This window comes from Coturnix japonica, chromosome 1 (assembly GCF_054131305.1).
Source record: "Coturnix japonica strain WE chromosome 1, WE-NBRP24, whole genome shotgun sequence".
Taxonomy (NCBI): domain Eukaryota; kingdom Metazoa; phylum Chordata; class Aves; order Galliformes; family Phasianidae; genus Coturnix; species Coturnix japonica.
This window is the reverse complement of record NC_140663.1, coordinates 79,370,579-79,392,484: the sequence shown is the minus strand read 5'-3', so window position 1 is coordinate 79,392,484 and position 21,906 is coordinate 79,370,579. Positions and strand designations below refer to the sequence as shown.

The 21,906-nt window shown below is 37.8% G+C and overlaps 1 long non-coding RNA gene across 2 annotated transcripts in view; it reads right to left on the bottom strand.

Moving 5' to 3' along the window:
• The window catches only part of LOC107321121 (uncharacterized), a 382,609-nt gene that overhangs the window by 342,399 nt on the left and 18,304 nt on the right, over positions 1–21,906 (bottom strand). The window lies entirely within an intron of this gene.

Genomic DNA, 21,906 nt, shown 5'->3' with positions numbered 1-21,906 from the left:
CTGGATACAGAATATCTCCATAGATGAAGACTTCACAGTCTCTCTGGATAACCAAAACTACCCTCACTTCAATATGTCTACCTCTCTTGTACTGGGGAATCCAGAAGTAGACACCACTCCAGACATTGTCTCTCAGGTAGGTACAGGGAGAGGCTCACCTCCCTTGACCTGCTCTTCCTAATGCAACTGCCACTGCTGTTGGCCTTCTTTGCCACAAGGGCATTTTTCTGGCTTACCTTCACCTTGGTGTCCACCAGAAACTCCAGATCATTTCCTGCAAAGCTGCTTTTCAGCAGGTTGGCACCCAGCATATCATGAAGCATGGGGTAATTCCTCCCAGGGTTTGCACATTCCTTTCTTGAACTGCACAAGGTTCCTCTCTGCCCACTTCTGCACATAGACTGGTTAAAATCCTTCATGAAGACCATGACTTGAAATTATGAGGCTTGTTTCAGTTGTCCAAAAGGAAGTCTCAACTTTACTTCTTCCAGCCTGCTGACTGTTTGTCCTGATGAAAACTGCAGGCATTTGCCATTGCTAGGCAAAAAGGAAAGTTAAAGACTTGCTTCCCAGCTGCTACTTATTTTCCATTTAAGTACTGAATAAATAAGTTTGTTTTTTTCTTCTCCTCCATTTCTGCAATCAGTCACTGTATTCACTATTGAAAAGTTTCAAATGACTTGGTTCTTCTTTTTAAGCCTTTAGCACCTTTTATTTGTGGTTAACAGAACGTTCTGTGTGTCTTGCCTGAAGCACATGTTTCTAAGTACTACTATTCACATTTCAGACATAGCACAGATATCTTTCAAGTATGCCAGGAAAAATCTATTTATTTTTTTTCCATTGATACCTAATGGGAAGCTGATAATAAAATAAAAAACCATAGCTGATGAATCTCCTTTTCAATCAATGCTGCATTCCAAACACACATGTGACTTTTGAATGTAAAAAGGTAACCATGTGCCATGTGTGTAAAATGGTTTTCCCATTTCACCTGACACTCTCACTTTCATTTTTAAGCAGCAGAAACTGTTCTGTGGGTGGGGAAAATAACTGAATAAAGAATTATGAGAAATTCTGTATTTCTCATAACGAGCCTTTAGCTTATGTTATGGGTACAGACATTCATAGATTTTGGAAAATGTATAGTTGTCAGGCTTTCTGAGCACCCCAATACATCTGCTGCTTTGAAGTGGTTGATAGATTGGCTGTTAGTGCCTTCTGCCAGATGAATAGCTGTAGGAGTGTGTCACTGTTGTAATTCCTTCCTCAAGCTTTAGTTGTATTTCACTTGCAAAGCAAGTTGGACAAATTAGATTTCATTCACTGGGGTCCCAGAGGAACGAAGCTTTACATAGTTCTGCTGCCTATTTTTTTTCTAGATGAATGTGAACAAAACTAATTCTCTAACTCACACTTCATCTAGTCAGGCTCTACCCTTCCTTGCACTTTTTAATCTCACAAGTTCTCAGTCATGTCTCATCACTGAGCATAATTTTTTCACAAGTATTAACTAACTGCACAGACACTGTCATGAAAAATCTAACTGGTGCATGAAACGAGCTTATTCTTTCCTAACAGTGTCAGCTATTGCATTAAAAGTATTAAAGAATAATACTTATTAAAGAAAATATTTTTCATTTTCCAAAGTAATAACTCAATGAGCAAAGTGAGCAGAATATTCCCTCTCCAGCACCTTTCCTTCTTCCCACCCCAGCACCCCCCCCCCCGCCCCTTTATAAATCTGTTGAAGAAATACTGAATATTAAGCCCTTTGGCTGTTACATAGTTTATATATGTTCTGTTCTTACTGCTGAGAGCAAGGAGAGATATTCAAAGAAAACAGTCTGTTTTCTTGGCAAAAGTTGTGATTGCTCATAAGATACCAGACAAGCACCCTCAGTTTTATTCTAGAACTTTTCAGAAGAAGTTACCTTGAGTTAGTTATTCACTTTTATCCTGTGTCACTTATGTACACACTGACAGCTATAAACAGGATAAATTTTAATGCCCTGATACCTGAAGTTTGGCAATTACATACATTTAAGGTATCTAAGGACTTGGATAAAAAATCACAGGACATCTGTTTTTGAAAATCCCAGCTTGCAATAGTCAGGATTTTGGCAGAAGTGTCTATGGATAATGCACCAGAGAATTGCCCTGAGGCCACACAAGAGGTATCAGCTGCAAGCTTGAAATTATACTAGAAATCAAGAGTACACTACTCTGTGGAAGAGAAAAATGAGTTAAAGCTTTACCAAGTAGTGGAGAAATCCAGAGCTGTTTTTAGCCACAAAACTGTACATTTGGATTTAGACCCATGTCTACTTAATGGATGTCTTCATTTAAGTCAAGAGAAGTGTTGCTGTATTATCCGCATGGTGCATTAAATCTAAACTCAAATAAAATGAATTCAGATGGGCTGATTTCAAAATTCAAATTTATATGTCAGTGGTAAGTAGTTGCATGATTTTTATGTGCTTTGCTTAGTTAGGAGATCAAAGCATCAGAAACTTGAAGGAGAGGCAAGTGTGGTACGGCAGACGTGTTATACACTCGCTCATATGATACCAGCTTGCAGTTTCAAAATAGCTCGGAGTTCTCAGTAACTGAGCAAATCATGTGCCAAGCACAACTCCTGGGCTCTCTCAGAGGGCAATGTGTCTCAAAAATCCCCAAATGGCATGTTTGTCTTTCCTTTCCTCCTCAGGTTCTCTGCTGTTGCATGAATTTCATTTTCTTACCTCCCTCACTCTGTCAGAAGCCTTGTTAACAATTCTGCCAGAGCTCTGGAAGCAAAATGCAGTTGAGACAGAAGGGTCAGTAACAGTGGTAACTCATCATAAAGCTTTGGACATGCCCATTATTTCTCTCCTCAACACAGAGTGAGGAAATTATAACAGTCTGGTTCTGTGGTCCTTACAAACTGTCCATGATAGCATCCCCCCACCTCAGTGCTACGTGAGGGGAATGACAGCACTCCCCACCTCCCAGTACCTTTTCCATTCCAGCTATTACTGTCCAAACAGCTGACAGCCAAGTTTAAGCAAAACAGGAGTGCAATCCATACTGACAATATTCCCACCATTTTACAAAGCTCTAACTGGGTGCCTCTCCCTTTCCTCCTGATTGAACATAAGTCTGACAAAGAACAAAATACAATTCCATATGTAATTGCTTCAATACAAATGAAACTATCTGTGTATATAATTCCCAACCCTAGTGGGTATGTTTCCCTACAATCCTATTTCATTTACACAAACTCCAGTGAGCAAGTTTAATTTATTTATTAATTGTTCTTACTACCTCCACTCACAGGAGCTCTTTCAAGGCGGGTAGCAGCAATTCCAGGCACAAGGCAGTCACCATGTGACAAAGAACCAACACTGTTCTTGCATATAATCATCTTCATGTATATCACATGAAGTTTCTGGCCCATGAGTTTTGTTTGTTTTGAAATTCAGATACAATAAACAACTCAAAAAGTACAGCTCCTCAGTGATGGAAGTACTGTATTTCACTTTGTCTCTGCACAACCCAGGCCATTACATACGCTTCCTGACTACTTTCAAAGAGAGGGACATAACCTGGCAGTCAGTATGTCTACTGATGACTTTACACAACCCCATGCATATTATTGGGTTGTATGCAATAACAACGAGAGCTCCAGGTGGACACGTGGCATCAAAAGCCACAGAGTAAATCTGTAAGAATTACATGTGGCTTTGAAGAAGGAAAAAAATAAATAAAAAAATCACTCTCCTGTATGTATATATAAAATGGATGTAATCAAGGATTATGTTTTTTTTTTCTCTCCTTTCAGCTGCATATTTACATTCTCACTGCCTAGTTTGCTTCAGCTTGTTTCACTGTTCTTCCTTGAAGCTTTCATGTCACCATCTCTCAATCCTTCTGTTGCTTCCAGCAGAATCACTATAGGGAACCAACAGGAACCAAAACTCAAAGCCCTTTAATGAGCTAGTTGCAGCTGTTACTAAATCCACCATCTTTGTTGCTCCCCCTCCCCTTACACCTCATTTTGCCTCAGTAAAAACAATTTCAAATTCTGTGCAGTATGTTGAGTTAGGAGAACCAAAGACAGGAATAGCCAGTAGCACTACAAAGAAATGAAACTGTCAAGTCAGGGAAGGAAATACAGACGTATCAAAATGATTTCTGAATCTTTCTGAAGAGATTCTTTCTCCATCTTCTATTCATGTTGCCTCAGGCATCTCACTGGTGCCTAAAGAGGAAACCAAAAGCTCAACCCACTTTGACTGTCAAAAGCAAACAAACATCATTGTTAGCAGGAAGTTCAGCCCTTTATAAAGTACAAGCAGACTAAAAAAGGCACAAAGAAATTTTCTTTCCTGCTACTATTTGCTTTGTGGCCATGTGGAAAACACAAATAATTTATTCATTATTCGAAATCTGCAGCTCAGCATTAAAGCCACTAATAAACAGATGGCCATTAGATTTTACTCTCTTGAGAGTATTCCTTGACATTTGAAAGGGTCAAGTTTTGCTCTGATACATCAGTGAAAATGCACGATTATCCCATCTTGATGGTACACCGATCTTCACTTGTACCTAAGACTGGAAGAACCTCCTCATTACTGGAAAACAAAAATTATAAAATATAAATAAAGAAAAGGATAGAAGGCTGGTAGTATAGCTGGGGAAAGGACATGAACTAAGGAGACATTTAATGTTATGATTTAGTATTTGAACAATTATTATAGAATGCATGGTGCCTTTGTTCCACTCTTACTTGTACAAACTCTTTAATAAATAACCTCAGGCAAGGTGCTTGTAATCTGATCCAATCTGAGATAAAAGCTGTACAGATATATACCACTGGCTGTAGTAGAGATGTTTTAAGGTATTTTTCTCTTTTGGCCTCAGGCTACTGAATAATAAAATAGGTAAATGAGTGGTCGAGCAGCAAAACAAGGGGCAGAAAAATGAGTTTGCCACTGGTCATTTTAACTACATGCAGTGCTTATACAGAGACTGGAAAATAATGAAATTTAGAGGCTATAGCATAGAGAGTTATTAACTCTAATTTCAGTTGCTTATCACTTGTATTAGCACTTGTATTCATAAAAGCAGAACAGATCCCTACTGATCCCAGAGATCTTGGTGGAGGAGAAGCTGGACACAAGCCAGCAGTGTGTGGTTGCAGCCCAGAAGGCCAACCATGTTCTGGGCTGCATTAAAAGATGAATGGACAGCAGGGAGAGGGAGGTGATTGTCCCCCTCTACATAGCTCTTGTGAGGCCCTATCTGCAGTACTGCATCCAGGCATGGGGCCCCCAGTAGAAGAAAGACACAGAGCTCCTGGAATGAGTCCAGAGGAGGGCTACTAAGATGATCAGAGGACTGGAGCACTTCTCCTATGAGGACAGGTTGAGGGAATTGGACGTGCTTAGCTTGGAGAAGAGAAGGCTCCAGGGAGACCTCATTATGGCTCATTATACTTGAAGAAAGCATATAAACAGGAGGGGAACAGCTGTTTACAAAGGTGGGTAGTGATAGGACAAGACGGAATGGTTTTAAACTGAATCACAGGAGGGTTAGGTTAGATATTAGGAGGAAGTTTTTCACACAGAGGGTGGTGACGCACTGGAACAGGTTGCCCAAGGAGGTTGTGGATACCCCATCCCTGGAGGCATTCAAGGCCAGGCTGGATGTGGCTCTGGGCAGCCTGGTCTGGTGGTTGGTGACCCTGCACATTGCAGGGGGGGTGAAACTAGATGTGGTCCTTTTCAACCCAGGCCATTCTATGATTCTGATTTACTGCCAGTAATGGCCACTTCTTACTTTTTCATTTCAAGTAGGAAAAAAAAGAGTGGAAGATGGTATTGTTACATTTTCTCAGGGATATAAGTTATTAAAGGAGCAAAATCTGCTCTGATCCCTTGTTCTTTAAAAAGGGAAAAGACAGGCAGAAGGAAAGAAAACAAAACCTGAGCCATCTCTTCCAAATATTAAGAGATTAGTAATGTGAAATTTCAACTCTTAACACCTCTGTTGTGTAGAAGTTCCAGGAGAAATCATGTCCTATAGCTCTGCTCTTGGTTTTCCCAAACCGTTCAAAATGAGAGAAGCGGGGAAGGGATGTTGGCAGACAGAGATAAATATATATTCTTGAAAACCACGGTGGCATTCATTTAAACGCAAAGTGCTATTTCTGCCACAGTTTTTCAGAGGATATTCCTCAGCAGCGTATCAGCCAGCTACCTCAATTTCTAAGTTTATATCTGCATTAAACACACCTAAGAAGTCAATGACTAAGGGCAGCAGCATCACTGTTCTTTCTTGCTAGATGCATGCCACAGCAAGAAGTTTTAATAACATCCTTATGTAAATCTTTGCTCTCACTATAAGCTTTAATACAGTTTAATTTCTACATCTTATATTCTAGATATGTATATGCTTTGAGCCCTGTCCCCAGACCTTGGAGCCTTCCACATAAAGGCAACTTGGTGTGAAGATGTGCTGCTCACAAAAAAAAAAAAAAAAAAAAAAAAGCTGTTTTTTCAGTGTGGCCTCATAAAAAAAAGGCCTTAAATTACTGTAGTTTCTGAAAGATAACTTTAAATACATTAATTTCAGTTTTTAATACATCGACTCATCAACTGCCTATAGAAACAGTTTAATTTTGGACAACACTCATTACAAAAAGTTTGATATTTTCAAGCAGTTTCCAACTTGAATGACTTAGGTTTAATTCTGACAAGCCTGTATTCTCACTAGAGCCTAGGAGTTTGTACCACTGATTTTAAGTGATGGGTTTAGAAGGATACCAAATGATGACTTCAAATCCTCTTCTGCATTCAGAAAACTACACTCTTCCTATTTGGATCAGTCCAAAGTTCAAGGTGATTTGATTGCCGCAGTTATTTACCACTATCTTTAATGAGGCTGAGTATGAAAGGAAACAGTGGAACAGCTCTGTCAGCGACAAAAAGCGAGGAATACATTTTGGCAACTATACTATCATTTCACAAATACTTATCCCATGACGTGTTTCGCTTCAGCACACACAACACTGGAGAAAGACAACAAAAACAACAACAACCAACACACAAGAGCACCTTAAGCATACATCAGTGGAGCCAGCACGTTAAGAATCCTCCCACACACACACCTCTGCAACATTAACATATATACAAATTGCAATGCTGACTTCCCACATCAAGATAAGTAGAAATGCATGCAGAAGGAATACCCCAAGTTTATTCAATTTGTATCAAGTCTTGGGTAACAGTCTAGTTTTGAAGTGTCTGAGTGAATTTCCTGTGGAAGAATCATCTTTGGATACACGTTTATAAAATCTCTACAGATCACTGGCTGGTCAAAGACAGTTCATTTTCCAGATTTAAAACTAATGCAAGAATGAGGAAACAAAAGAGAGTGATTAAAAATGTCCAGATATTGCGGTAGTCCTACTGAAGCCAGCATCAGATCTGCATGGTTTGTGCCCATTAGTCCAAACAGTTTGTGACTGGCTCTGGAAGCACAGGCTCAGCATTAGAGACAAAACATGCTGAATATTTTTACATCTTCAGTGGTGGAAAAGTTCCAAGTCAGGAAGGAAGTATGGAACTACAATTTGTATATCCATCATTTTCTTGTCATTAGAAAGATGCTTTGCTATGGTCCATATTCAAGTGCTGGTGTGTTAGGGTTCTTTTTCCCCCTTTCCATTTTTTAAAAAAGAAAGAAAAGCTTATCAAGAGAAACCAGTTGATTCACATTTAAAACCGCAAAAAGTATTCCTAGATTAACAGTACAGCACTACTGACTACCTCCTCTCTCAGTTTCAAAGGCAACAACTGCTAAATCAGAATTTCAATAGCTTACAAGATTAGACAGAAAATACTGTCTACACTATCAGAGCAATGGCTTTGATAAAACAGTAGTGGGAACCTGAACTTGCTGGAGATGTTTTCAAGCAGTAGCTGACATACCTATCACAGTCTTATGGAGCTGGTTTCATTCAACTGCTTCAGGCATGGCTCTGTCAGTGACCAGGTCCCAGGCTCTGCTCATGCCACTAGCCTGTAACTGTAGGAATATATCATCCCGTTATGACTGTTTTCAATTATGCTGTATCCTGGGACAAATCTATGTATATACTGGCAGTACAGAATTGTCTGTTACAGAGTGTACTACTGGTCTGCAATTCCACTTCAATTTACTATTGCCATTTTTTACAGACTTAAGAAAAAATGTTCTAATGGATGCATGCCATGATATATTTCCTCTGCTTAGGAACTCAGATCTGTTTCTGCTCTAATCAATCACACCAAAGTGTTATTTTTCATACGCATACAGTTCAGCAAAGTACTTGTCATGAAGCTATAATTAGCCAGCCTGGATCTAAAGTCATATACAAATGAAAATAGGTTGTAGCTGGCATTCAACATAACAGGCAGCTACTTATCATAAGATGTGCGTTAGCAAGAGGAAGGGTGATTGTTCCCAAATTACGCATAGAGGATCTAAACTCCATGTTCAACACATCACATATGCGACAACAGAAAAAAATACACTCCTAGAATCTACAGAAGCATGTAGTTATCCCTGCACATCACCTTATATTGCTCTAGTGATGCTAGCCCTGAGAAACTAAGACAAGTCTCTGACTGTAGTTTCACGTGTATATATAATGTAATAAATTGTTTGGATTTTTGGTTTTTTTTTTTATTATGAAGCTTTTATTTCTATTGATATTACTGGCTCATTTCATTTTCTTTCTTTTTTTCTTTTTTTTTTTTTTTTTTTTCCAAAAAGAAACAAAGCTATCCCTTTTTAATGGCACCTTCCATAAAGGCTCACTCCCTACTTTACATCTGACACAAGAGATGACACTTAGGATGCGCCTTGTCAAGAGCAATAAATCTTAGCTAAGGCCACACACATTCTGACATGAAGGAGCTTGTTACAAAAGTATATCTCAAAGAAGATGAAATTAAACAATAAACATCAGTAAATTCATTTCTACTTGGAAGGATTTGCATATACTCAGTAATTCCTAAGAACTAGTTTAGAAATTAACCACAAGTTCTTTAAACATGAGCATTCTGAAACTGAGTACTCTACAAAGTGAGTAATTGAAAGAAAGAAATCCTTCAGTGTCTTGAATACACACAATACTTGGAAGATAAGCATGGAGGACTGTTACCCAAAATCTAAGCTAATTCAACAGCATCACCTAATCAGTACACACCATCACAGTCTTGACATAGCAAATATGCTTTTTCCTCCTTGAGTCTGTATATTTATCCATACAGTAACAAATCTTTTCCTTTGGAAGCCTTGCTGGAAATGGGCAGCAGTGATTGGAATAAATAAATAAATAAAGACCACTGCAATTACATTTTGATTTTTTTTTCTTTTCTTTTTTAAATAACAACTTACAATCAGAAACCCACATAGAAATAGGTTGGATCTTCCATCATAACTATAATTAGACAGCAAGATAAAAGTTAACTAACATTCCTGAAGCATTGCCACCCATGGCTCAGACTGCAGTTGGTGACATCCTTGATTGCATTTATGATATTTAAATGTTGCAACTCCTCCAAATCTTTGAAAACAGCTTATAAAGACAATGAAATCAGCTTGATTGTAATAACCATCATGGTCCATGAAGTTCACAATGATAAATACGCAGCTATATCTGATTCTTTCACACTAAAATGCATATGATCTAGCACATAATCTCTACTACATTTCATTAAAGAAAAAAAAAAGGCCAGTGGCATCAGCAGTGATGACAGCAACTATATTTTTAATACCATGTATTTTTTAATGTTTTTGAAAAGAATTATGGAAAACTAAAACAACTTCAGAGTTTTCTAAAATGATAAACAGATTCAAAATGTGATAAAGCAGAACTGAAATCCTAAATTCTTGAAGAAAGAAGACTTTTTATATGAAAATCTTGCATGACAATCCCTCATAATTTCCCAAGATATTGCCTGAAATAGCCACTTTGCTTTGGTTCCATGTCCTAAAATTAAGTAAAGAGGGAATGGCATCAAGTTGTGCTAGGGGAGGTGCATATTGGAAGATTGGATATTAGTAAGAATTTCTTCTCAGAAAGAGTGGTCAAGCATTGGAAAAGACTACCCAGGGAAGTGGTGGAGTCACTGCCCCTGGAGGTGTTTAAGAAAAGGGTAGATGTAGCACTTAAAGACATGGTTTAAGTGCTACCATATTGGTGGTAGGTGGACAGTTGGACTAGATGAACTTAAAGGTCTTTTCCAACCTTAATGATTCTATGATTCCACTGAAAACAAACAATGTGAAGGAAGTCATCTACACTAAACAACCATAGATCACAGAAAGACTTACTGTTATCTTCTAAACATCAGTGACTCCTATGTAGCTCTAATCTTATACCGACACCACCAGGGCTTCACTGTGTTCAGAAGAAATCAAGGAAGTCATGCTGAATGGAACTAGCTCATGTTGTCTCTAGGTTCATTTCACAGAAGCTTTAGAAAACATGAGCCTTCTGGGGAATATTTAACCCATTTCACCACAGTAGAAAAGCAATCCAGTGCACAAATAGCATAAGCTCCAAATTCCACTGGTGATGCAGTTTCCAAACCCTCACACTTTCTATGCAGTAAATATAATTTAGCAATTAGAGTTGGCCTAGTTAATTAACTACAAAATGTGCACAAGTAAGACCTTACAGGAATTTCATTTGTCTAATCATAACAGGTAGAGAACACAGCAATCAGAATGACTTTTATTTACTTTTATGTTATTTAAATTTGCTTTTTTGACATCTCTGCTCTGAGACCAGGAATATGCTTGTCATTCATATTCTACAGAGCTAAAGAGATTTATTTAAAGTAAAGCTGAACAAACAGTGAGGCACAGTTATGAAAATATTAGGAAAAATATTTCACTTTCATTAAGTCTGTAATGTGAAAAAAATTCTGAAAAATCAAATACTCTGTGGAAACTATAAAAATCTATATAAATCATTAAGCTCAATCGTGATAAATTTAACTGAGTTATGAATGAGGAAATCAGAAGTGGCAAATTACTGCAAAAATGGTGCATCTAATCACTCTCATGTCACTGTAGCAACCTGTTTAAGTGCTATCCATGTTCTTCTGAGTGGGGAGTGTGTCCTCAACAGTTCTCTGGTGAAATACCTAAAAAGACAGGTTATAGGCTGACTACATCCTCACCATAATTTCATTCATAAGAGTTGGAACTGTGGTCATTTGCACCTCGATACGAAAATATTGTTATGTGCACTCTATCAATTAACCTTAGCTTGAATTTTCTCACAAAGGAATAATTAACATTTGCATGAATTTGACAAGCATTGTCCATTTCCACCTCTTATACTGCTTCTGGACTGTTTCAATTATAAGAGACCACAGGAGTATATAGATAGGACAATGGACTTCAAGAAAATGCTCTGGTTCATCCACCTGTGAAACTCTTCTTCTTTACCTTCTTGCCACAACTGATATGATAATCCTGTTGCTACTCTACTATATTATCTAAAGCACTGCCTAAAGCAATTTGCACACTGACTATTTTGTCATGGTACCTTGTCTAGCAAGTGCTTTCCAGAACAGCAACCAAGAGAAAAAAAAAAAGGAGGGTAAGACTGCATCTGATCATTCCTCTGCTTTCTGCATTGGCCCCAAATTAAACTCATTACTCAGACCATACTATTATATTTTCCAGTGGCTTCTGTTCTTGCACGGCCTATAGGAAACTTTTAGTGTCAAAAGAACAAAACCATGTTGCTTGTAACAGTCTGACAGTACATAAAGAAATGTGCCATGATATGGTAGATACTGTTTCCAGTTTGAAAAAAAGTTAGAAGTGGCAGGAGGATCTAGAATGGATCCTTATTTATAAAACTTTTTATAATACTCATCAAAGTGTCTGCAGTTTCATTTTCTTAGTGATTTAATGATGAAGGGGAGACTAAGCACAATACTTTTTTCAAGTGTATTTTCTTGGCTTTTGTCTTTAATTCAGCTAGTCAAAAAGAGAAACAGTTGAGAAAAGAAGCAAGTAGCTTTGATTTCATCAAGAAGAAGCTTTTATCCTTTTCCTTTTCCTTCCTTCCTCTTTCTTCCTCTTTTCCTCTTTTTATTTTTTAAAAAACACTTTTATAAATTCTGGTCGCATTAGATGAACTGTAAACACAAGTGAAAAAGGTGAGAAAATCTATTCTTTGGTGTTTTTAGTGAGCTTCTCTACCTTGTGCATATCTAGAAAGGATATATTTAATTCTTTTCATTTTAATAACTGATTCAAAAATACATTTTCTCTCTTACACCATGGTGAATTTTCTAAAGAGATATTCTGCTACCTAACAGCTTTCCGTACTAAAGAACAAGGAAGTCTGGTATATGCAAAATGCCTTATATTGCTTTTTAATGAACCGTATGCTAATTGCTTTCTATAATGTTTCATATTTCTTTAGTATCCAATCAAAGTGTGTGGTGAACTCTATAATTTGAGGTCTGAATACCTCTTCTTTGATTGCTCTTCTTGCTGTGTAAACACTCCGAGTTCATGTTCTGTAATCATCACCTGTCTCAGCATTTCTATTTTTTTATTAGCAGGTGAAATGAATTAAATCTGGAGATGAAGGAGTTGCATAGGAGACACGGGCTTCTGAAAGCTAAATTTAGATAGACAGATAGGGATATCAAGTTTTGATCTCCTAGTACTTCCCTCGGAAAGTGAATGTAACAGTGTTTATTCCATATCTGCAGTAAGAGAACTTACTGTTCTGGTACACTCAGCATTTTCCATTGTGAACTCTTCTACTTCCTCTAAATTTATGAACTCAGATCTTTTCTCATTCCTTTCTGAAATCTGCTTAACTCTTTTTATTACTGCTTTATGTTAATGACTGCCAGTGCTACCTTTCCTGGTCCACATTCGGGGCTACCATAATAAGACTTTAACCCAGTGCCAGAAGTCTTACAGCCTTGTGGTGTTTGGAGATTAGAGTGAGCACCTCTGTGCAGGTCTGCAGTGGTATTTCTGCACCAGGGTGAATGAACACAGTTGCCAAATTTTATGTGAGATCTTTCAAAAACTTAACTGCATATCTTCTGACTACTGTATTTGTTTAGGCTGAGCATAAACTATAAACATATGAACTCCAGAATCCATTATTAAGGTCAAAGATTTGGCTAAAAATTATGGCTTTGGTATGGTTATATGCCTGCATTGCTGTTTTGTGGAAATCAGGTTGTGGGAAGGAGGTTGGTAGACTTTTGCACTCACAGCTCCTACGCTGCAGCCAAAATGTTCATCTAAACCTGGAAGCTTGGAGGTGGCCGAAGTCTATGTACTCAGATAGAACCACAGTCTATTCTGGCCCAGCTGAATTCTGTGTTCCTCACATTAGCTGTTCTTTCCCTTTCTCTTCAGAAACAAGAACATACATTTTTCATGCTTCTTCATTAATAAACAAACCAGGATAAATTAAAGCCTCTTTCTCCAAGTCAGTAAGATGTGTGCCTTTGCTATCTGTGAAAATACAGACCCTAACAATGGGAGTTTGTTCTGTTTAGGATAATTTCATTTCCTTTTTGAAGCCTTAAGGGGATATAATTACAAAGGCATAGGCATAAAAACAGTACCTGAGGCATAGGCTACTTTCTAGCCTGCACTAGACTATAGGCATGAAATTGTCACTTCTAACAAGTATTATCTACGCAGTGTGAAATGTTCCAGCAAGTTCTCCATATCCAATTGCCCAAAATATTCTGTAACAATAACAATAAAAAACTAAGAGAAGGAACTTGTTCTTCACCTGCGCTTTATGATTCTGCAATTCCTTCTGCTATCCATAAGGTACTGTAAAAAAGAAAAGAAAAAAGAAAGGCACGCCAGAAGACATTCTCCTCACTGCAGTACAGTTGAACTCACAAAATACATTGAAAGCCGCCCAAAAAAAGTGACGTATTTACAAGTTAAATTTACATCTTGCTGTTATTTACTTGTTTGGTTTTGTGTTCAGTGCTTAATTTGGGGGAAAGAACCACTCTGAAAGGCTGGTTGGTTGTATGACTAAAAGAAAAAGACTTGTCTGTGTAGAAGCAAAATAAAGAACAATACGTCATCTCCAAAAGAGAAATTGAATCTACTTTTTGCTTCTCAAGTTAACAGTTTTTTCTTCTTAAATGTAAGTAACTCCTGGATGGCACAATGCCAGCACAAGGCAAAAACCTTGGCTACGGTTTTGTATGCCTTTGTGGGTGTGGGTTAGTTACGCTAACACAGGCATAAGGTAGATGTTTCCTTGCTGGACTCATAGTGGGGAGTAGGAAGAGAGATGTAGCATGAAGATTTATCTTCTTATTATCTTCCTTAATTTTATTTATTTATGTATTTTGTTCTTTCAATGATCAAATCTTTCTTAACAGCAATGCCATCACAGCACAGACATCCACCTTGAATCCAGCCAGCTACAAAGCAGTTCTATCTGTCTATAAAAAAACTTTCAGAAAACCCGGCAGACATAGGAACAGAAAGGGTTTTGCGCTAATGAGAAGATTATATCTAGCTTTACTTTGCTATTTTTCTATTGTTTCTTGTAAGCAGTAACATCTTCTTTCTTAGTCTAGTGTCAATAGCACTATCTGTGGATGCTTCTTTCTGCGAGTAACACAGGGCTGAGAAGCCATTGGTCACAGTGCATTGACTCCTTCACTCCAGTTAAATAAACAGCTAGATAGGTGCTTTACCAGTCCTGCCATTGGGAACCACTGTGAACTGCTTCAGTAGTTCTAATTTGAAGTCTTCTGTAGCAAATTATACAATAGCTATAGCTGTTGAGAATGTACCTGGAATCACCTTAACCTCAGCAGATTCTGTTATTTCAATAATGAAGTGGGCTTGTTCCTTATTCTGTCTGCACCAAAACATCAGGGTGTTTAGAACACCTAAGTTCACACACTTACCTTGTTCTGTAAAAATAGCTTAATCCCTGCTCATTTTGCCTTCTGTCTAGGCATGCAAAAATTCCCTTTGCCTCTAACAAAAATAGCCCTGATGTCACAAAGGAGAAAAGCCATAGCTTATGCTCTTCCTGTAAATTCCCACTTCAGCTCCTTTTATTTCATATGAGTCATCACTGCTTGTTGCTTCAGTTGCTCTACAGCTCCCGGAACTCATGTAAGAAACTTCGCAAAGTTACACTTAGGTCATTTACTGATATCATATGCACTTCAAAAACCACTTCAAGCAGCAATTCATTGGATGCGATGTGGGTACCAAAATAAAAACAGCTACTGGCAGATTTAGAAAAAAATAAAAACTGATGAAATCAAAAAGCAATATTTTCTTAGGACATTTCACCAAATATCTAATACTTAATAGTAACCAGACTAAAAGTGAAAGGGAAGACAAAATCGTACAAGCAGCTTGTATGGCCTTCATTTTATTTACATGGCAATTGATAGTAGCATCCACAGTCTGCAGTGATTAATAACAGCTCGCCACTCCTCATTCTTATGACAGAAAAATGGATTACCATGTTATTTAAGGAGAATGCAGTCCCTCTCAAAATATGAGAGTCTATGGTACAGTACTGTGTACTGAAAGCCTTAAGACCAGGCAGCACAGAACTCAGCTGAGAGGGAGGAAGGTGAGTTTAATTGGATCCTCATGTAACAGATTTGGCCACAGCAAGAATCCCCCAGGGTCCTTCGAGAAAGGAAACTCAGATCTTAGCCCTAAGAAACTATTTTTAGGGACAGGCTGGGAAGTACTTCTTCATAGCCTATAGTCCATTGCAGCAACTTCAGAGCTAAAGAAATGGTTGACTGCTTTACTGAATCAAGTTCCAAAATCACATAGAACATCCTTACCTTGGGAAACTGTGTTATATTAAGACCTCTGCTAGGTAAGGTATCCTTTGTATTTCACACCTCCTTCCACACAATCTAATTCATTCCTTGCAATGGGCAGTATGGTATGGTCCTTAAATTCTTAAATAGGGAAAATCAGGACTACGGAGTTACTGCCTGAAAATAGATCAAATCAATGGATTTTTAAAAAATTATTATTGTTGTTGTATCTCATTTACCCTGGAGTTTAAGACAACAGCAACGACAAAACTAAATAAATAACAAAAATAAAAATTATAAGAGAGAGAATGAAAGAACTTCAGAACTTCCCTGAAGTGAAATAAAGTTGCTATAATCAGCTAATCAGTGTCTTCAATCTGTTCTTTCTATCCTTTACTTATAATTGATGGACTTGACTGAGATGGAAAACTTTCACTATCAAGGCATTTTTGTTTATTATTGATACCTGTCGAGGTATATTTTTAATACAAAGTAAAACTTGCTAAGCACACTTAGAATCAAAGTGGCAGTCTAATAATAAATGTATCCATGGAGTTTTAGTATAGTAATACTTACATATATACATGTTACTATATATATATATATATATATACTAATATACAATTTATAAATAACTGAATATGTTTTTATCAGTTCTTTCACTAATTAAAACTAACAGCTTAGAAACCAGCCACACAGGCAGTTTGCTCCAAATTTTCAGAGTAGTAGCAACCTGATTTCTCTGTGTACACAGACATGCGCAGAAAAAGTATAAAGCTGCTCGACTTGAATGTTCCAGGAGATAGAAATAACAGTCTCTACTAGCAAAAACTTGTTGCTCAACAAGAACAAACTCATGCCCTTATACAGTGCTGGAAGTTACTTCTCTTTCAAGAAGGTAAAGCTTTTCTAATTGCCCACAAATGGAAAGACAACCAGATTGCCAAGTGACGTACACACTCTCATGGCTGGGAGCTCTGTCTGGAAAAAACAAAAATCCAGGCCCAGACTAGTAATAGCATTGTTGCTTCCTGTTCCTGTGAATGTTAAGGAGGAACAAAAACACACTCATTCACAAAAAATGGAATAGAAATATGCACTATGTGGGAACTACCCTCATTGCAGGACAGTTCTAAACCATTAGAGGTTTCAGAAAGCATGCAGTTTTCTATATAATTGGAAGTTTTATTTTATATGTTTGCAGTAAGTTACAAGGAGTCACTAACAGATAAAGCAGGTACGGGACTACTTATAGATACTAGTATGGATTGTAATGAAAAAATTACAATAGGATAACAGGATTACTTTAAAATCTTCCTCTTGAAGATTTTATTCTTCATGAGCTCTTGAAACCATCAAGTGCTCAGTCATATACTCATATAAATTAAATTCAATATTCAAATAGCATCATAAGCATATATAACACTTTGTTATCTACATAAGACTAGATTCTGACTAAGGTCCTATGCTCAAATAAAAGTGGTAAAGTATGGCCTGAAGTCCATAAGAATATGCCAGTATCCCTGCAGACATACAGAAGTCTCCCAGTCCTGAAGAACTCAGAGCCAAAGCAATGGCACCTCTATTGACTGCAAAGAAGTTAAAGTGTGGATAGGCCAGTGACTTTACACTGTCTCTTCACACATAAGTACTATATTTCTACAATGCACACATTTAGAAGGATTGATCTGCAAGGTCTGCTCCAAAATCAGTGCCTCCTATTTTGTTACACTGGCCCACAATGTCAAAGACAGGTGTTGATGGTATGGCAGTAGAGATGGAACCTTCCCTTCAGTGTTCTATTATGTTTTGTTGCCTTGTGACACTTGGCAGCAGAGCGGCAGTCTGACAAAATGGCATGAAAGTGTGTGTAAAATAAAAGTGTGGAACTGAATTCCTCCATGAAGAAAGGACTGCACCCACTGACATTCATTAATGTTTGCTGGACTCTGACGGAGGCCAAACAATGAGGCAGATATTTACAAGTGTGGTTTCTGTTCACTGCTGGCATAAAATGCTCAACCAGTGATGGTGACTATGTTGAAAAACGGTGTTCTGTTAATTAGAATTTGCACTATCAAACAGCGTGTTTGTGCTCTTTGCATCTGCTGCAGTTCCCATGGCAGTACACAAGGCAGTATGTCAGTACTCAGGGGTCTGAGTGACCTACATTATCCTTCCTTAGAATACAGAAAACCAAATTCATAAGCCTAATCCCACCCCTCCCTCCCACTTGGGAAAATAAGCACCTAATTTGAACATCAAAATTCAGCATGAAATTACCTCCCTACATTGTTGCCACCAGTTATATAATAACAAAGTAAACTTCTAGATAAGCACATCACTACTGGAATACAAAGCACTTCTAGCCACAGGTCCAATCTATACAGGTTTGAAAGAAAGAGCTGCTGTTTATAAAAGTGGTGGCCAGCATTCAGTATAAAGTGAATGGTGTTTGCTCTGACAAATGTCACCACAACTTTTTGTATAAGCTTAGAAGTCTGAGGACTGAATAAATACTGACACCAAGGTCTCCACTTTCCTAAAGTAATGGGGTTCCAAAGGTTACAGAGAAGTCTTGTTGGTGAAACAGCATCAAGGAAATGCAACTGCAGCTATCTGTTATATTTTCTGTATTGAATAAACAGAGGTTGAGTTTCAACATCCAAATCTGTCGGCAGTACTAAAACGTTACGCTCCAATAAAACAGAAAGCAACTCCTTGTTAGCAGCTACATGAGAAGTGCTAAAGACTGAACACATATCTTGCAAGGCCAGGCCTTGGCGTTTGTCTTGTCAGCTTAAGAAGGACATGTGTTGATGCTGTGAGTTCCCAGCCCATTTGTGTGAGTGTGTAGGAAACACGAGCTCTCTCCTGCTGTCATTTTGATGTCAGATGCAGAACTAAAACAAACAAGTGGGGCAAGGAGGGGAAGGTTTGCAGTTAATTCTGTCTTTGCACATAAACAAGTATTTCTATTCCTGCTGAAATTGGGAAGGAAGTCATCTTATACACAGTATGCTTCCTTTCAGCTTTACTCATACAGAGAGAAACAAAGAGACTCTTTTATTGAAAAAGGATCAGTTATGTTTTCCAGGTCCTGTTATGCTTTGGTGACACTGGAGCAGTCAGAACTCAATGAAAGCAAAGACTCTAGTAATAGAAATGGCTGCTGCCGTTTGACTGGGTTTGTTGATACAGGCTGCAGAGTTTCTTCACTCACTTCTCAGTCACACACACAGAGACAGACATGCTTTGGTTACTGGATGACCAGAAGACTTCCACAACCTCAGATAAATCTTTAGCAGGAACTATCAGATCTAGCAACATGCTATAACTGTGTTCACCACATGTTCCCAATTTTCTTGCTTCCTCTATATGTCAATCTTGCAAACACATTGTTGATTACCTGCACATGAGCAGCCCAGCCTACACTGATGCCTGACGTGATTTACTTATTCATGACTTACTATAAATAACCTAATAAAAAGGATTCAATGGGGCTCCTATCTCCTTTTGCAAAGGGAACTTGGGGCCCCAAAAATTTAAGACACTCTTGAAAACTAACCACAGGAATCTTTCAAAATCTGAGCCAAGGTCTTCATGAAGCCACACTGACAGAGAGCAGTGAAATTCTTTAGAATATAAATGTATGATGACTACATTCTTTATTACGGGTATGAGTGTATATGTGGTTAAAGAAACCATAAGATTTCCATAGTTGTTACACGTTTTTGAGATTTTCAGAGCCTGAAAAGTACTACATATGTAACATTTACACAAATGTAAAAACATGAGCAACACTTAGCTTCATGGTGTATTATTCTCGCCACTTTCTATAATCTGAGATCATAAACCATTCACCTTCACTAAGCCTTAGTGTTACTGCATTTGAAAATCAAACTGCTTTCAGATATTCACCTGCTAAGCTATACGTGCCGATGTGGCAGGCACAATTTTGGCCCAAATAGCTGGTGGCCAATTCACTTAGAAAACCACACAAAAACTCTTTGCAGTTTGATATAACTAAATAACATAAATCAAAATGCAAGCAGAAAAAAACATACTTTGGCATTTGAAGTATGCTTTGAAAACTTGACAGAACAAAATTATGTTCCTCTTCAGCTGCCATTTCCTTTTTCTCTGAAGAATTCCCCCATTCATTAATGGTCTATTGATTATAAGCATCCCAGGATCTGGACCCCATTTGAAAGTGTGCATACCTGGCCACATGGCAGTCAAAAAAGTGTGTCTGAGTTACTTCCCAAAACGATAACTTCTGGTGGTAAATATATGTTCCAAAAGGAGGAAGAGAGGGAGTTTATCAATCCCACTCTTGGTGCTGCTTGAAGAAGTCTCTATTTTAAGTGCGAATATGAGCTCACGTGTAAGGAGCTTGTTAATACAAATAGTAAAAGCAAAGAAAATAAACTCTTACAAACGGTCTGCTAAAGAAACATAATCTGCTAATGTATGTATGAATACCCAATAAAATGTATTCTTTATTATAACATACCTCTGTTTACTGAACCACATTTGTTGTTTACGCAATGTTTGCCACAATCCTTCTTGGAAAATGGTTACTAATCTGACAAGTAGTTCCAGTCGTTGGGGAATCAGTATGTTACTCTTTTAATTAAACACGACATATTGAAAATGGAAAGGGGAAAGAAATAATGTAAAAGAATGTACTGACTACAGTGCTTTCCCCTGATTTTCATTCTGTTTCACACTTCTCATACAGCTTTGCTAGGATATTGTTCATTCATGGAAATCAAACAAACAAAACCCAAAATAGCTCCAACTCTATGCAGCACTAGGGGCTTACATAAAAGAATACCCCTGAATGTCAGCAGCTTCTCAGACACAAATGTCCTTTCCTCATAGAAGATAACTGGAGGACAGCCAGCATTGTCCAATGCAAATTCACACATACATAAAGCTCACACACAGACACAAAAAGACAAAATTAGGTTCCACATACTAAAAGAAGTAAAAATGTGCAAACATCTGATAAAGAACTGAAATAAAGATCTAAATTCTGTCCCAAGATGGGAGACAGCAAAAGACATTTATACATTAAAAAAACCTAACTACTGAGAAATGCATAAATACAAACATAAAACACTGTAAGCATGCTCCCATTAAGAAGTGGTCTTTTGTTAGCAATCTTATTAAGAAGACACTTCTCTTAAAGCTTTCAACAGATCTCCTTGTACACCCACTGATGGAGCTTCATGTCTGTAGACAATGCATTACACTGCAGAGATTATCTTTGCTCTGGGACTCCTAACAGGTTGTTCTTTTGGTCTTTTTACACTAACAACTTGGTAGCTTTGGCCTATTTTTTCTTGAGCTCCTTTAGCACGGGTCATTGGTTGCGTGCTCACCTACTCCAACATTTGTGCATGCTGGTTTTAATTCCAAGTAAGCAAGTAAACCAGTAGCTGCTTGTGAAGATGAGCTTTTGAGGAGGAGAAGCCTTGAATGAACACCAAATCCAGGCAGACTGCCTCCATTTTAGTCTGCTAGCCTAGAAATGAAGAACACCCAAAGGATTGTTTGCTGAGCAATGCCAACCGCTCTCTGAGAGTTAAGTGCTTCCAAAGAAAAACAACAGTAAGCTAAATGATTGTAGAGATACTCTGACTGCTTTTAAAGGGAGAACCCACAATTTTAAACAAGGAAATTTTGTACGCAACAAGTTAAAGTGGAATGAAATGGCTATGTAATATAAAAGCACTGTGATTTCAGCTGAGGAGGGAAACAGTGACTTTGCTTATCAAATAATGCATAAGCTGTTTAAAATGAAAAGCAGCCATGGACGTACTCACAATCTGTAGTTTGAACAATAGCTAAATTTAGTCCTGATACTGAAACAGAATCAGAGCTGTTTCAGATCTCCCGAGAACAACCTTCTAGACTGTCGACTGTCATTACTAGATTTTAGGTTGGATGGTAAAATTCATGACGTTTTTTTTTTAAGCTTCCTGTTCTTGATTTGATTCAAATCAGGTCCACAACACAGGCCTTTTTC